General features: G+C 29.3%; 1 protein-coding gene across 1 annotated transcript in view; it reads right to left on the reverse strand.

Annotated features, from left to right (window-relative positions):
* Window positions 1-12427, reverse strand: part of LOC124359305 (adenylate cyclase type 8) — a 212209-nt gene extending 199782 nt beyond the window's left edge. Inside the window, 1 exon segment of the mRNA XM_046811933.1 lies at window positions 12375-12427. The gene's annotated coding sequence lies outside the window, so the exon portion shown is untranslated.
* Window positions 12428-17199: the final 4772 nt, after the last annotated feature.

Genomic DNA, 17199 nt, shown 5'->3' on the forward strand with positions numbered 1-17199 from the left:
ATATTTTAATTATTTGAATTCAAGTAACTTGAGATAAACAAAATCGTCACAAATACGTTTATCTTTGTTATATTAAATATCTCTTCAAGTCTATAAATTTTACTTTAAAGGGGCTATGGCTTAACTTATATCTAAAATAAAATAACAAAACAAGAACAAATAGAAGAAACACAATATCTGCTTAGTCAACACTAAAAACAAAACACACATGTAAACTTCAGCGTTTTATCAATTCATTTTTTTGCGAGAAACTATCGACTCATTTATTCTCACCAGTTTTTAAATAGGCCTATGAAAACTTTTAAATAAAAAATATGTGTTACTGAAAGAAATGCTATACTATTTGATTATTAAACTACGTCTAAAAGAAAAATAAATTTACAGTAAATGAAAACCAGATTGATTATTTTTTTGGAAGGACTGGAGGGATGTGATGTAGATCTAGTAGTATTTCTTGATCTTTACAACGAATTTTGTTAAACATGAAACTGCACTAGATGTATTAAATACATACAGAACGCATGGAAATTTGCCTCAGAGATTGTAATCCACAAACAACAGTCACAGTGAGTACTGGGGTTGCTTAAGGTTCTTTATCCAATTACCGTTTTATAAATACCTTGTACTCTTAGCGCGTAAAATCAAACGGAAAATTCATTCAATATTCAGACGATATAATAACTTTTTGCACTAAATTAAATACTGAAACCTATTTGAAAATCGGATCTTTAGTACCGATAACTGTAGTTTAGTATCAGGTTCGTCTATATCAGGTTCGATAAGTTCGTCAATCAGGTTTTATATACCTAACAGTGTAAATTAGAACTAAATCGGTATCCGGTAAATACTAGCAGAGATGGTAGATCGACTAATAGTGATATTGGTATATATGTTTTGAAAATAAAACCATAATCTTTGGAATTCTTCTTAAATTGGGTGTAACCTGAAACCACATATTAACAGTGTACTCTATCCAGGTATTTATAGTTTACTTTAAAATATGCAAGAGCGGGAAACGCTAACAATAAGAAAAATATACAAGAGTATGGCATTGGTATCTACCTAATAAACTCATTAGAGTACTGATAGTAGTACAGTTAAGTTCCCATTAATAGAAAGGCTTTTGGCTTTATATATATCAACATTGTTCTATGGTATATGAAAGTGGAGCGCTTTCTGAAAAACTAAATTTGAAAGAATGTTTAGTTTTGTAAAACATTTTTTCGTAAGGTTTCAAAATCTTCAAGTATTAGATTCGTAATGAGATAGTTTCATAAAGTTCTATACGTAAAATATGATATGTTACGTTTATTAAAAAAAAAAAAAAACATATTATTCAATATTCAATATTAGGACAAACAATATATATGCCGAGAAATGGAAATCTAACTTTATAAACTGTATATGGTTTGTGAAACAGAAAAAGTGCTGCTAGTCATTACAAAAATATTTTTGTAACTAAACTAAAATTTTTAGGTTTTAGGTATAATTATTTCTGTGTCACATGAATCTAGTAATACAGTAGACTATAACATTTGATACACACTAAAATGAATGTACCAAATTATCGATAAAAACTTTCCTCCACCTATTGTTTAGTAATAAAAATCACTCCTTTAGATTATATGGAAATTTCTACTATAACCTAATCAACTCTTTACAAGTAGATCCTCCTTTACTCTGTCCCTATTCGGTTTAAAAACATTACTAGAATACACCAGCTCTGCCAACAAGTCTGCCTCGCCAACCTAATGTTATTATTGGAAGCATATTGGTTTTGGCGGCAACCCTATCTCAACAGTTATAAACCACAGGGAATACGTAAATCAGCTTTATTGAAAATTGAAATTTTTATCTGACTACTTAAAATTGTACGTAACCAAAAATGTTGTTTTAAAACTAATAAACATTCATGGGTTTTGCATTATATACATTTATTACTTAACCATTCATTTCTAGAACTATAAGCTCTTATATTAATAATTACAATAATGTAGTTTATTTATAGTTTAAGGCGAAAATTTCAATCAAAACTTTCAATCAAAATTTTTGTTATTCTAAATCCCATTGTTGAAATGAAGAAAAATCATTGGTGGTATTTTTTTGAAATTAGAAAGTCACGAAAAAGAAATATAATTATTAGTAACAAATTTATTTTTATGGAGAGACAATGGGTTATTAGATTGATAAATTGATTAAAATTTGAAAAATATTCTTTTCAGGTATTCAAAAATTAAAGACTGATATCCTAATATGGTCACCCGCATGTTTAATTTTGTTTCATTTAGTGCAAAATTAAATTAAATTAAGTAAAAATAGTAGTAGTATACATGTATATGTTTAACATGTATATTATCTGTTTGTGCAAATATGTTGATCATCCAAAAAGACATGAAAACTCCATTGCTGTATACTATTAACTGTAAATAATAAGAACTGTTAGTAAGACTGCTTTTGAGTGAGAATAACAACAAAACAATTTTAACTTTGAACATTAAAAATTATTTAGTATTATTCCTGTAGACCATCTTTTCTCAATAAATATTTAAAAATTTTAAACTTGCTGGCGTAATTATATAAGGATTTAGAGTTTAAAAATATCCACTATGCCTCTATTTTTACAGAGCAAATAAAGTATCTAATCTTGCAAAAAAAGAAGTTTGAACAAATATACGTTTAATTAACGTATGTTAAAAATACTCTACCTCTAAACAATAATATTTCAGAAAAAATCAAAATATACATAAAGGATACCTTATCTGATTCACCTTGAATAACACACATTAACATATAATTTTGAGAAAGAATGTTATGAATTGATGTTATTTTACTTTTGGTAGAAAAACAACTTTTAGAAAAAACACAATACATTGTATAGGAAGGACATAAAAAATACTTGAGTAAACTCCCGATACTTCCACAGAATGTTTGTTACTCAGTTATATAGAGCCGCCTAATTGGATCGTCTTCGATGGAGATCGTAAACTCAGCAGTTGAGCAACTTATTAGAGAAAGTGACTGAGCGCGTCATGAACTCAGTAATTTGAAGTAAGATTTAAATGACCTTTTTCTGACTTTTACGTTTGATGTCGAATAAGTAAGAAAGTACATTGTAGTGAGACTTGTATAAACTAGTCTACTGATAGTTTGTAAAATTAACAATACAATCTTTTGTCCTGGCATCACATATTGAATATACTCAGTAAAAAAATTCCTAACTGTATTCCTGAATACACATTATGTAATTCAAGAGTCGTTGGAAGTACTTTTGTGACTTCCTGAATTACATATAATCTGAATCTGAAAGCCAAGGTACATACACCTTTGTTAAATCGTCTACCAAGGAAACTTTACGCTCTGAGAATACCACAGTGTCTCAATAAATTGAAATGTGTGGAGTTATAGGCGATTTATTTTTTCTGTTTTAAAAACCTTTTCTCATTTTAAATATTACTGTCCATATGTTTTATTGGAAACGAGTTTGAAGTATTAGCTAAATATTATTCTGTAGAAGAATCTTTGCTTTTACCTTACATATAATTAAAAAATGGTTTAAATCACTAAATATTTACAATATTAAAATTTCAGAAAAAAATAAATTGGAGAATAAATTGGCTTACACTTATCAGACTCCACACATAGAAATGTCGAGATTCTTTTGTGAAACTTCCCGGTTAAGCATTGAGGCTTGCTCCTCTAGACAAACTAATGTACTATACTCCCATTGCGCAATTTAAGGTGAAAAATATACCTTTAAGCTATTTCTGCCAACTTTTTTGCATTACACGAATTGATATATATATATATATATATATATATATATATATATATATATATATATATATATATATATATAACTCAAAACAGATGTGCATGTCTACCATATAGACAATATCAAGTGTTAGCGAGGTTGAAGTAAACAACGATTTAGATTTAGTAATTTTGTCCCTGTGCCTATTAATTGTAACTCACGTTGTTGGATTAAATATTCAAAAAGTGTACTTGATATTCTAATGATTCGACAAAAGCATAATTTTTATTACGCAGTTATTTCATGTCAATTTCTGTATATGTTTCTTTTACTCTACATTGCGGCAAAGATAACATCAAACACACCAGTTTAATGCAGTTATACAGAATATTAGTTCAGTTCCAAAACGGCTTAATGTTATTTTAATCATTAAAATCAGATCTAAAAAACATTCAATGTTGTTAGGACACATGCAATACTATTTTATCACGGGTTCAGTACAACGCTACGATCCCTTGGGAGGCAGGGGAAGGGGCAAGGAGTCAGGGTCAGGCTCAGTAAGCCGTAATTTTGGTTAGGGTTAACGTTTTGAAGTCGGGTTTGTGGAATTGTATTCTAATAATAAACGCCTTTAATTTGATTTGCTATTAGACCTATGCTCTCATTAAAGCATTCCTCTGACATCTTGCCTCCCTCTGCCACAGGGATCGTAGCCGTCCATGTGACCACATTTAGTATCTTTTAGTCCCAATTTTAATGAATAGTTGTTAAATTAATAATAAGTCGTCCCGGGATTTAATTAACACTGTAGGAATAAAAGATCTTTTTAAGTTGTATACCGGTTTTGCATAGAGAATCGAATACGAGTTTAAATGTTGTATCCTTATGTTAATGAAGATGTTTCTGAAGGGGAACCTAAAAAGGGAACCCTCTACTACTTCTAAGAGCTCTCAACCACCTCTTTATTGAGTCGTGCGTCCTCCATTACTAGCTTGCATGCGTTACTTACCGCTTACAGATTCCGTGTTGTAAAAGGTGTTAAGAACTAAAACATATGCTAAAAATTAAAACTTCAAACTCACTACATTTTATAGGTAATATGATTTGAAATTTCTTCTGTTGCAATGCATATAACCCGTGCAATATTTTGTTGCACATATCACTACTAATAACAATACTATGTGACGTTGCAATCTTTGTTAAACTATTTATTATTATATGAATAGTACCTGCATGTAGAGTCCTTAATAATCTAAAAGTATATATATATATATATATATATATATATATATATATATATATATATATTTATATGATTAAAAAAAAAGGTTGTTTTAAAGTGATCAACTGAAAAGTGTTATTAGCTGACAGGTATTTTTAAAGTACCCGATAGTTTAAACAAAATAACTTAATACACTTTTAAGCATCTACATCAATTGGCAATGAAATCGAAAGTAACCTTTGGATTGAGCAAAAATATAATGCATTTATATTAACTGTTTATTTCTTTAAAGATAAATGCTGTCAAGCAAAGTCCGCGGAATGCAAAATAGTGGAACCTATTTTAGTGATCACTTATTTTCGGTAGAAAAGCATTACTAAATGGCATTTATTAGTATCAAGTTTCAGATAAATAAAGAAATACATTATTAATTTGTATATGTCACTTCATTGTCTGTGATGCTAATATAGAAATTCTTGTAAACTACACGTTTTCAATATACCTCTTGCAGTGATCACAGTCTCGATTTTTCCCATCTGATTGATACTGATTCGTTTATTTAAGATATAAAAATAGCCTGATTTTATAAAATTTTACATTTTTATTCTTAAAAATTCTAAAATATTATACAATGAGTAGTGTAACATCCTTACAACTCTAATGTTAATACGAGTCAATAGCATGATTTTAATCAACTCTGGAAATTCTACTATGTTAAGAGCCTATTGTAAATAAACAATATTTTGTGTTTTATTGCAGCCATCTTGATTTTAATTCTATAAGAACAATATAAAAGTCAACTACTTTTATATCCTAATACTTATAATCACGGCGTTATAATCAAGGTATATATCTAATTTTAAAGGTGTATCTGATATGTTTTAAAGTGCTTTTCGTTTGTCTTTTGAAATGTGTATTTTTAGTACCTAAACGAACAAATACAAAATATTTTGAGGAAAATCATGAAAAATATAGATACATATTCTAAAGGACTTTTTTACGGGAACTATTCGAGTTTTTTAGAATTACAAATTCACAACTGAAAGTAGGGTGGTAGTTTTTAAAGTTTAAAACGGTTATTATTGAATTAAAAGAACTAATCTTAAACATGGCCGCCAGTAAATCTGGCTCTTAAAATCAGCTACTGGAAATAAACTTAATAACAGTGGCCTTTTTGAAGAATCGTTAACTATTAATTTCAGTTAGTTATCCATACTCTAATAAAATACAATAAAATGATTTTTTTTACAAGAATCACGAAATGTTTCATAAAACCTTTAGACATTTTGGATATAGTATGGATTTTCTAATTTGTACCGTTCGTGTAGTTTTCTGATTTCTTTTAAACAATAGAATAGGAAAAAAATACTTGCCACCAATATTACTACTAAAATACCCCTGCCAGAGACTATTTCTTTTATTTCAACATGGAAAAAAGATTAAGAGGAAAAAAGAACAATACTAATTTTAACGTCTCTGGGATTGTGTTTTTCTACCTCGGCAACAACGGCAACATATTTTTCTTAATAAGGAAATAATAATACTTGTACATAGATGTTACATCCTTCCTGCTATTTATCAGAGTTTTTCAGTACCAAATATAATTAATATCTTGTTTGTTTTTACTGAACGCCCGTACATACTACTTTTCGAGTAATAAAAATATTATAGTAATGATTTAACACTAATATTTCTATGTTTTACCACTCAGAATGATCCTTTATACAGTGTGATTCGTGTACGCTATCTAAAATACATTATAAGCAAACAGGTGATCTATAAGCCTCTGTGACGTTAAAACGCATAACATAAACCCAGAAAAAGAATTTGTAATAGTTTTCAATTTAAATTCTGGATTACATTATTATAAATTGTGTTTTATATTTTTTAAACTAAAAGTTCAAAAAAAATCACTTATAAATTACACCTATAACATAACAATTTTTACAAAACCCCCAATTTTTAACAACCTAAAAACTATTAATTATTGACTAAAATTCTTTAAAACGAGTCAATATTACATTGATATGTAACAACACTATTTCTCAAAATATTTACAGTAAATTAATGATTGAAATGTGTATAATAGATTATGTAATAAGAAGGAATTAATTACATATTAGAAAATACAATTAGAAAATAGCAGCCATTAACCCTCCAACTGTTGTTTATCAAAATTTTGATAAACATAACCCTTAGCGGATTGTTGTTCGTCAAAATTTTGATAAACAAACATTCCCTTGCATAATCACTCATAACAGTATATTCCGGCAACGTATCGATTCGATTCATGCACCATTGGATTCGGGGAAAAAAAGCCTAAGGAATACTATAGTTTTATTCCTCTTTATATTGTAGTTGCAACGTACCAAGATCGTAGTTTGGAACGTAAAAGATGTGACCGCCATGTTGTCGATGCCGTCTGAGTTGTTGATGTGACGAGTCGTGTTTATTAGTAAGTTTTAGTAGGTTTATTTGTGTTTTAGTGTTCTGTTTAGTGTGTGGTGAATTGTTAAATATTGCAGTAGTGCAAATAAATATATTTTAGAATAAATAAATTTCTCGAAAATTTTTCGCAACATTTTTGAGTAATGACAAAATGAAACTTTTTTCGACTCTTCAAAAAAAAAGTTATGGAATTTATTTTACTACTGCTGTATAGTTTACTTCATTCTGAGTAATAAAATATGCAATATAACATGTATAGAAGTAAAAATGTATTAGTAAAACTTTTATTAGCAAACTCTTACATATACACCCTATTTTCACAATTTATGCGCATCGCTGCTTTTTGTTATATAGTGTTATTATAGTTTCATAAATTTGTATAATGCTTATGTGTTTTCTGAAACTAGAATAAATTTGACACACAATGGTACTCTCACTTTTATAGTTTTCTTACTATAACTTGGTTTGCTAGGTATGGTCCCCCCCAAATAAAAAAAAAAAAATATGTAAATTTTGAATTTCATGGAAAAAAAAATTTAGTAAACATTTTTTTTAAGGCCAAATTTAAATACTAATATTATTATATGTTTAATTCTGAACACAAAAATATATACTTTTATATATATTACTTTTAATTTATATTTTTAATAAATTTTTTTAAAAACCCTTGCACGAGGCTCGAAAACATGCCGCCACTACAGGAAAAAAATGACTGCCAGTTGGAGGGTTAAGTGATAGCCAAATTACCAGAATTGCATGACCGAATATTTGACGTATTTTTAATAATTTACAGGACAGACCTCGGAAAATCCGTTTCCTATTAATCATCTATGAGAATGTTTATATCACTTTCCATGAATATTTGATTAGTATTTAAATATTTGCTCTCAAAGTGGAACCTTGTAGTTTGCCATCTCTAATTTACATACCTGAGGAGGTATCCATATTTTACGAGTTTGTATTAGTTTCCAATTTAAACTAGTGGATTACGATATCAGTATATATATATATATATATATATATATATATATATATATATATATATATATATATATATATATATATATATATATATAAGTAACGCTGATGTTACGTTCATTTTAATAACCATAATCCACTAAACATGATCTCAGTCAACGTAGGAAAATAATGTTTAAAAATAAAATCTGTTAGTATAAATAAGACATTAAAGCGTGAACTTATTAAACAAGTTTCAATTATTTTTCAATCAAACTTCAAGACTGAAGCAGACAATTCAATATAAATTCTATAAAGAACTAATAAACGTAAAGCCAAAGGAAAGGTCACAACTGTTTCCTACTTTTACATAACACGACGCATTCAAATGAAATAAGTCATCAGCAGATTTTTAACTGAAAATCACTGCTTATTATTGATGTGTTTGTGTTACCATTAGAAAATTAAATGTGCTATTTCTCAAAACGTATTGCTTCCGGTTTTGTAAAATGTAAAATGATGGAGCTAAGGGATCGGATTACTATAATTATAAATTGTTGAGTTTCTACATCACCATTATTGCAATGGGCCGTGAAGTATAGAAAGTGTTCTTCTTGGAAGTAAGAAAATAGTAAAGAAAGTGTCTTGGAAATAATTAAAAGTAATACATGCCTCGAATTGTGTTGTAAATCTGAATCCATAGTCATAAGCAACATAATAACACAGGATTTCTATGTTTCAAAAGACTTTTACTGTCTAGTCTGACTATAATTTAATACAATAACTAAGTAAACGTTTCAATAAAATATACTAATAACGTAAAATATGCATGAATATGAACTTCATGTTTGGATTCTTGTAAATCATAACAATGTTCTGGAACAGCAGGGCAGGATGATGTGCTGTGACACCCTAAATAATAATAAGTACTTTAGTAATCTTAGGAGTGTTTTATTACATAACTTAATGAACCTAATAATGCCTTTTTTGTGGAAATTTCAACATCATCTAGGCACTGCATCAAATAAATATTGGTCTTAGTAGTTTAGCAAGCTTCTTATAATTTATAAAGGCACCTATCTTCTTGATACGTGAGCCAACAGCACCAGACGTATTACAACATATAGAAGTTTAAACTTATAATTTTCAGCTTCTATAACAGTATTGTTATACACGGTTGTATGGATTGTAAAATATACACTGACACTCAACCAACTTATATAATAATATTTACACTTTACTGGAAATATTTCTCAAAAATATTATTCATCATAAAATCCCTTTACGTATCATTAGTCAAAATTAGCCTACTTAAACAGTTTGAAGAACAAGTTTAGAAAATTTTATAAAATCTAGAATTCAGTTTCAGTGGGAAATACGTGTGACCTAGAGCCTGTATAAAGGAGTTTTGCTTCATCAAAATTTAACGCCACCACAGGAAATTTACATATAACTTAGGCACTCCAAGACGTGGTGTTAAAGTTGACTTTGTTAATTATTCACCTCCCGGGACATGCTCCCAGGTTGGCGCGCACTGCTCGAGCTAGACTTCGTTATCTGGAGGTGGTTAGAGAGCCATCTAATGCTCCTAATTAGGTCTCCTACGTGCGACTATGGGCAAAGTGCATATACGTGATTCAATATTGCGTGCAATTATTAGATTAAAAATAGTTGTTGTTTTTTGCATGAAGTTTTGAATTAAGTATATATTTGTATTAATCCGATTCTTTCGTAGCGGTACCATTGCTTATTTTTACGGTTTAGGTGTAATCAAATTAGATTAATTTTATCGTTTTATAACTCTAAAAATTTATTAACTACGAAAATATTTAAATAAATTTTAGTCTTTAGGAACAAGGCGTAACCATTTTAACTGCTTGTGGAAACCATTGTTACGTAATATTTAACAGCCATTTGCCGCTATCAAAATGGGGTTAGACGGAAATGTATGTAACAGAATGATTTAAATAAAACATTATACTTTAAATAAACAAATACGTAAATACAACTATGAGTATTCAGAATTTAAAAAACACGTGATTAAAAGCTAAATATAAAGCTATAACTGTTCATGAGCATATAAAGATGTAAGATTACAAACTAATTTTACATATTTCAATGGTTTAAAAACTGTAGGTCTATATTGATAGTTCAAGTAGATTTGTACAGAAATCTTATACATTTTCAAGCAGATAAATAATTTGTCAAAAAATATTAAATGTTATAATAAATGAATGAAATCTAAAGAAACTATTCTTACAAAGCCTTACTCAGCCTTATTTTGCAACACCCTATGTTAACCTACAGAGATCTATATATATAAAAATGAAACTGTTTCGTGTGTAACAGCATCACTCACAAACGGCTGGACGGATTCGCCTAATTTTTTTTTTTAATTTGTTCGTCTTGATCTGTAGAAGGTTATAGGATACTTTTTATCCCTTTCCCGATTCAGGATTCCGCCCCACTGGTTACAGAAATACCCGTAAGAAATGCATTGCAGCAAACATATGTTATTAAGTGAAAGAGTCTTTTCAAATTTTTAATCAGCTGTTCTTTGTAAACATATATAATGCGACAAAAAATATCTATATATATATAAAAATGAAACTGTTCGTGTGTAACAGCATCACTCACAAACGGCTGGACGGATTCGCCTAATTTTTTTTTTTTTTTTTAATTTGTTCGTCTTGTCTGTTTTATAGGATACTTTTTATCCCGATTCAGGATTCCGCCCCACTGGTTACAGAAATACCCGTAAGAAATGCATTGCAGCAAACATATGTTATTAAGTGAAAGAGTCTTTTCAAATTTTTAATCAGCTGTTCTTTGTAAACATATATAATGCGACATGCGAAAAAATATCTATATATATAAAAATGAAACTGTTCGTGTGTAACAGCATCACTCACAAACGGCTGGACGGATTCGCCTATTTTTTTTTTAATTTGTTCGTCTTGATCTGTAGAAGGTTATAGGATACTTTTTTTTTCCCGATTCAGCGATTCTTCCGCCCCACTGGTTACAGAAATACCCGTAAGAAATGCATTGCAGCAAACATATGTTATTAAGTGAAAGAGTCTTTTCAAATTTTTACTCAGCTGTTCTTTGTAAACATATATAATGCGACAAAAAATATATTTAATTTCAACTAATTACAAAAATCACGGATGGCTTAGAGAAAGAGCGATTCTAGCACCACGAAACGATCAAGTAACTAATCTAAACATATCTATTCAAGACAAGCTACCGGGAGCCTTATGTTTCTCGCACGGTCAATTATACGTCGCTTGCTCAAGAGTCGGAAAACCCGAAGAACCTTTATATTTATGCTCCAAATAATACAACTAATAACGTTGTTTACCAAAACGCATTAAAAAAAACAAAAAACTTTTATAATAGATTTTATGATATGCTACGATGTATTAGTAGAGCAATAAATTAATTGGAAAAACGTATAATAAAATTAGTATTTCTTTTCGATGCTTGATTGATGTAGCCCTCTCTACTGCCACGCGAGCGGAGCCGCGGGTTTAGGCTAGTAGCTTATAAACGATAGTGATGACCAATTTCTGGTTTCTAGCATATGTTTTCAAAAATAAGTAACATCGAAGGACATTCCGACGTAAACGTACGTGAAATAATGAAATATAAAGCCAAGAACGCTTGCATTTTCGACATTAGATCCCTGCCCAACTGACCTTGACAGCTAGAAAATACAGAAATGTAATAAAATACATAAATATACACCTGTTCAGGTATATATTTATGGGCAAAGTGCATATACGTGATTCAATATTGCATGCAATTATTAGATTAAAAAGATTTGTTGTTTTTTGCATGAAGTTTTGCATAAATTTAGTTCTAATTGCTAAGCTTTTTTTATCAATTTGTTAAAACTATTTTTCAAGGTTTTCTACAGTAGAGGCCCGAAAAATTGGCTTTTAAAGCAGTATTAACGTTTACTTATTCTAATTAAATATATTTCTGTCTTACCTATTTGAGTTGAAACGTGGTTCTGCCATTTTTCTTCTACTGTGCCCTGAAACAAACGTTCTGATATAAATACGATCTAATAATAGGCAACTCCATTATTTCTATAGCACCAAAATAAATTTGTAATGCTTCATTAAAAAATAATACCAGTAAAATATTGTTAAGCGTAATAGTAACAATAACCATTTATGTCACTAATAAAAGTACCAATATCTTAACTCAGTAATATTATACGAGTAAAGTAACAATAAACTAATATAACGGAGAATGATAGACCCAACAGAAAGTAACGAACGTCTTTCCAACCAATTCAACACAGGGTAGCCAACTGAAAAATACAGGGTTGTTGAGCTCAGTTTCTTTATAAAACTGTTTTTACTAAAAAATACTCATTCTAATTACGGTTAGGCATAATGCAAGTAAGGATTTTATGTTGTTACAGCAAATGTTACTATTATATCTAAAATCAATAGATTTTAACGAAAAAACAGCTAAATTATTTAAACAGAGAACTAGAGGTTGCTGAGACATTCTTTTTGCAATCGGTGCTACCATATAAGCAACGTATTTCATAATAGTCAAAACATATGAAAAGTTTTGTTTTTAAACATTTTATTTTAAAATTTTTAAATTGTTAATGGAGGAATAATTCATTTTAATACTTTCTACCAAATAGTGTCATAAGACAACAAAAAATTGTGCATCCATGACAGTGCAACTGTTGATGCATCAGACTTGACAGCTTAAGAGGGTGCCACATTGAATTACCTAACGTGATCAGTACCTTCTCTTAACTTCAGTCTGCTTCTCTTGTAAAATGTAATGGGTATGAGCTTCCTTGTAAATATTGAAGTGATGAACATTTTAATATAAACTCAAAACAAAAATAGTTTATTAAACGTCTGCTTCTCTTGTAAAATGTAATGAGTATGAGCTTCTTGTAAATATTGAAGTGATGAACATTTTAATATAAATTCAAAACAAAAATAGTTTATTAAACGTCATAGAAACTACTTAGTTGGTAGGAAACATTATTTCGAAGATGATTTACACGTCTGAAGTTATATTCCTTTTAATAAAAATTACGTACGTCTTCAAAATATAACATTAACCTTAACACAGACAAAACATGAGATGAACGAACAGATTTGCTAATTCCTCCTGAAGAGGTTGACAGCAATCTCAGGCATCACTTGCAGGAACGGTATTGTCTTTAGAAGAACAAAATCCTGTTATTTAGTCAGTCTGAATTATTTAATCAGCCAATTTAGAGACTATAACTTTAGATTTACCATGGGTATAACGTTCTGGAAATACCTAACGGTTTTAATTACTAAATTTTTCGTAGTTTTCTAAAACGTTTTATATACGTAGATAAAACGATACGTGATACCGGTAAAGGTACGATGGAAACATGCATGTTCGTGATCTTCCCAATATCAAAGCAATATGTTATATCAATCGCTTGTTTAACTTTAATGGAGTAGTACTATTTGGAAATATTACATGTTAGTATAACATTATTTCGGGAACCACCATAAGTGAATTAGAGGATATAAATAAAAATAGTTTAAAACCTTTTATTAATGATTTATTATCAAATCTGTATTGTTGTTTTTTTAACGGTAAAATAAACATTTATAACAGAACTCTAGAAATAAGTTTCATAATAAAAAGAGCAAGGAAAACAAACAATTATTTGTTTTCTACTTTTATGAATAATAATTTAATTGATTACTTAACTTATATAGATTTAGCTAGATACCATTTTAAGTTAGCAAGACTTATTATGCAAGATAAACCGCTGATATTTTGAAATTGGGTATTATTGTGAAGCGAAATTTGTTATTAAGGAGCGTTCTTCGATTGAAGAACGCGTTTTAATTCTTAAACCCTTTTTCAAAGGATGCGAAAATCTTCCTAACACTATTTGAGTACTGACAAATTATTTTGGTAACAATAACAGTCAATCACGATGGACGATTAAAAACTGATTTAGGCATTTAATGTAGCGGGATTTTAATATCTAATATATTAGATATTAAGAAACTAGTACACCCTCGGAGAGGCCGATCAGTCGTAAATATTACCACAACAACCGCTAATGTGCGAGAATATCTGTCAATTACAATTCGATGTCGTCCCCAGCAATTACTCCTTTCAAACTTTTGAACGCAGCGCATTTTGAATAAAGAACTGCATTTGCATGAATACAATTGCAATTGACTCAAGGTTTAGAACAGTGAAATCATCAACAGAGGCGGGAAAAATTCATCTTTTCTGTTGAAGCTCATTTTCATCTCAATTGATATGTAAATAATCAAAACTAACTTATTTTGGGAGCCATCCTATTCACATGAAACAAATGCATCTATAAAGGGAATTGTTTGGTGGTGGAATTTTGATTGGTGACGTGATTGCAATGCAACCAACGGAAAAAGTTATAGGAAGATCATAAGCGATTATTTTTTACAGCAGTTGGAAGAATTAGGTGGTAATAATAATTGAAACTACTTGTGATTTCAAAAACACAGGGATTTATAGCCATAGAGCTCTAGAAACCGAACAGTTTTTGAGCATTTTCCCGGCCGTTTAATCTCTCATTACAGTTTTCAACATTGCCCTGCAGATTAAGTATCCTCACATCACTGGATTATTTCCTTTTGGGTTACATGAATCAGGGTTATTCAAACAAGCCAAACTCGATTCAGAACCTGAAGGATGATATTCACAATCTTATTCATCATATTCAACAACAATTTAACGAGAGTAATGGAACATTTCATCAAAAGGGCTGAAATCTCTAGGGCTGCACGTAGCATAAAGTATAAGTAAACTACAATGCGTAGTATTAAATTTTTATATTGTAACCTCCAACTGAATCATCCATTATTGTATTGAAATATTACATTTTAGTTTTGTTTTTATTGGATTAAAATGTATAAACGTTTTGAAAGACAGCGCATTATTGCATAATTAATTACCCACTTGACAGCGCGTGCCCTGGCGATGACTGGCGGGGCTCAGGCTTGACTGAGTTGTCTGTCGACACGAACAGAAAGACACCAACTTAATCATTTATTTTCCGCATGATCATAAACCATAATGACAACACGTTCTTTATAAACTTGGTAGATTGAGACGCGACGTAAAAAGGCTCATCCATATGATATCCATAATTGTTTAAACTAGTTTTCAGATCAAATAATAATATTTTGTACTGAAACAGAATTAATGATTGATGAGTTATTGGTTAAAACTTAGGAAGTCATAGCAAGCACAACTGCTTATTGTGCTCGTAATTAACTGTTTTGTAATTATTGAGTTGATTAAACAAGTCGAGGCAAAGATTAAGTTATTTTCAATATTGTTTAATCATGTTCAAAATAATACTAATTTAGTTAAATATTTTTTTGTTAAGCTGAATATAAGATTTTAATAAAATTTAAAATATTTCATGTTTGAAATAGTTTTGAAACTTACCATGAGCTACAAAGTTTTTTATTTGTTCATGTTCTAATTTTATGTTTAGGCTTGTTAGTATTTGCACATATTTTTCTTACATAAGTATGTAATTTTATTTTCACTTTTAAATAGAATTGCTATTGTTATTTAACGAAATTTTCAAAGACCCTGTAATAAGTTAAAAACTATTGGAGAATTATATCTTTCTTTTAAAGAAAATAATTCGTCTTCTAATAAGAAGAGCTCCTCCTTCAATATCTACCATATTTTCTGTACAAGATATGTTTATTCAAATTAAAGAGCCAGTCAAATGTTCTTAATTAATATTTTACTAATTTAAATTTAATTAAACTCTTGGTAGTTCCAGTGCATTTATACATTTGTTTAAACGCAAGAGAGAATTAATTACTTACTTATGTGATCAATGTAGTTTGCAGATTACGACATTACCATTTGTTGATAATTCGTGAGCTAGGTTACGAGAAATCTAGTTTCAAAACCTATTCAAGATAAATAACCTTTTTCGATTTGCAGATTACGGTGTTTTCTGCAATTTAACATTAGTATTTAAATATTTGAGGACTAAATGTTTAAAACCTTGTATATTCTTTAATTAAAATCGTATTGAAGTAGGGATTGGTTGCAAACTGAGGTAGGTATTGTTATCAGTTTCATAAGCAGATATATAGGGTGTACATAAAATCCTGCACAGGTATAATATTTTCTGAACGATAACAGATAAATCAACAATTTGGTACATCAACACTACACCTAAAAATCTACTACTGATAGTTCCTTCAAAAATTGTAGTTCATTATTGTACTTTTCGTAAGAGTCTTTTTTCCACTATTATAAACTATTTAATTTCATTTAAACTGCTTTGTTTCATCGATTCATCAAAACTGTTACACTTTTAGGAAATATGTATATTTTAATTTATGAACAATTCCTGAACTATTTCAATACTCGGATGTAAATTCATGAATTCAATAAGCAAAGATAAATGTTTTTTATTTAGCTACAGTGACTTTTAGAACGCAACCATAATGTGTGTTATTTTGGTGGTGTTATTTTAAAAACAATCTGCATTTATTAGAATAAGTATAAACAGTTTAGATTTTTACCAATAACAATTAGAAATTCTATATTATTTGTAACACTGATACTTTTTGAAGGTGATAAAATAGATTTAGGATCTGAACAAAAACTATGTATTTTTCACTGTTTCGCACCACAACCACATACCGCAATAGTTTGTTGCATGAGTTACAAAATTATGTAATTTTTAGTACAGTAATTTTATTGCCATGCTTCTACGGAAGAGGAAAATGCTTACACTAAGTATTGAATACATATCATC

This window comes from Homalodisca vitripennis, chromosome 4 (assembly GCF_021130785.1).
Source record: "Homalodisca vitripennis isolate AUS2020 chromosome 4, UT_GWSS_2.1, whole genome shotgun sequence".
Lineage (NCBI taxonomy): Eukaryota > Metazoa > Arthropoda > Insecta > Hemiptera > Cicadellidae > Homalodisca > Homalodisca vitripennis.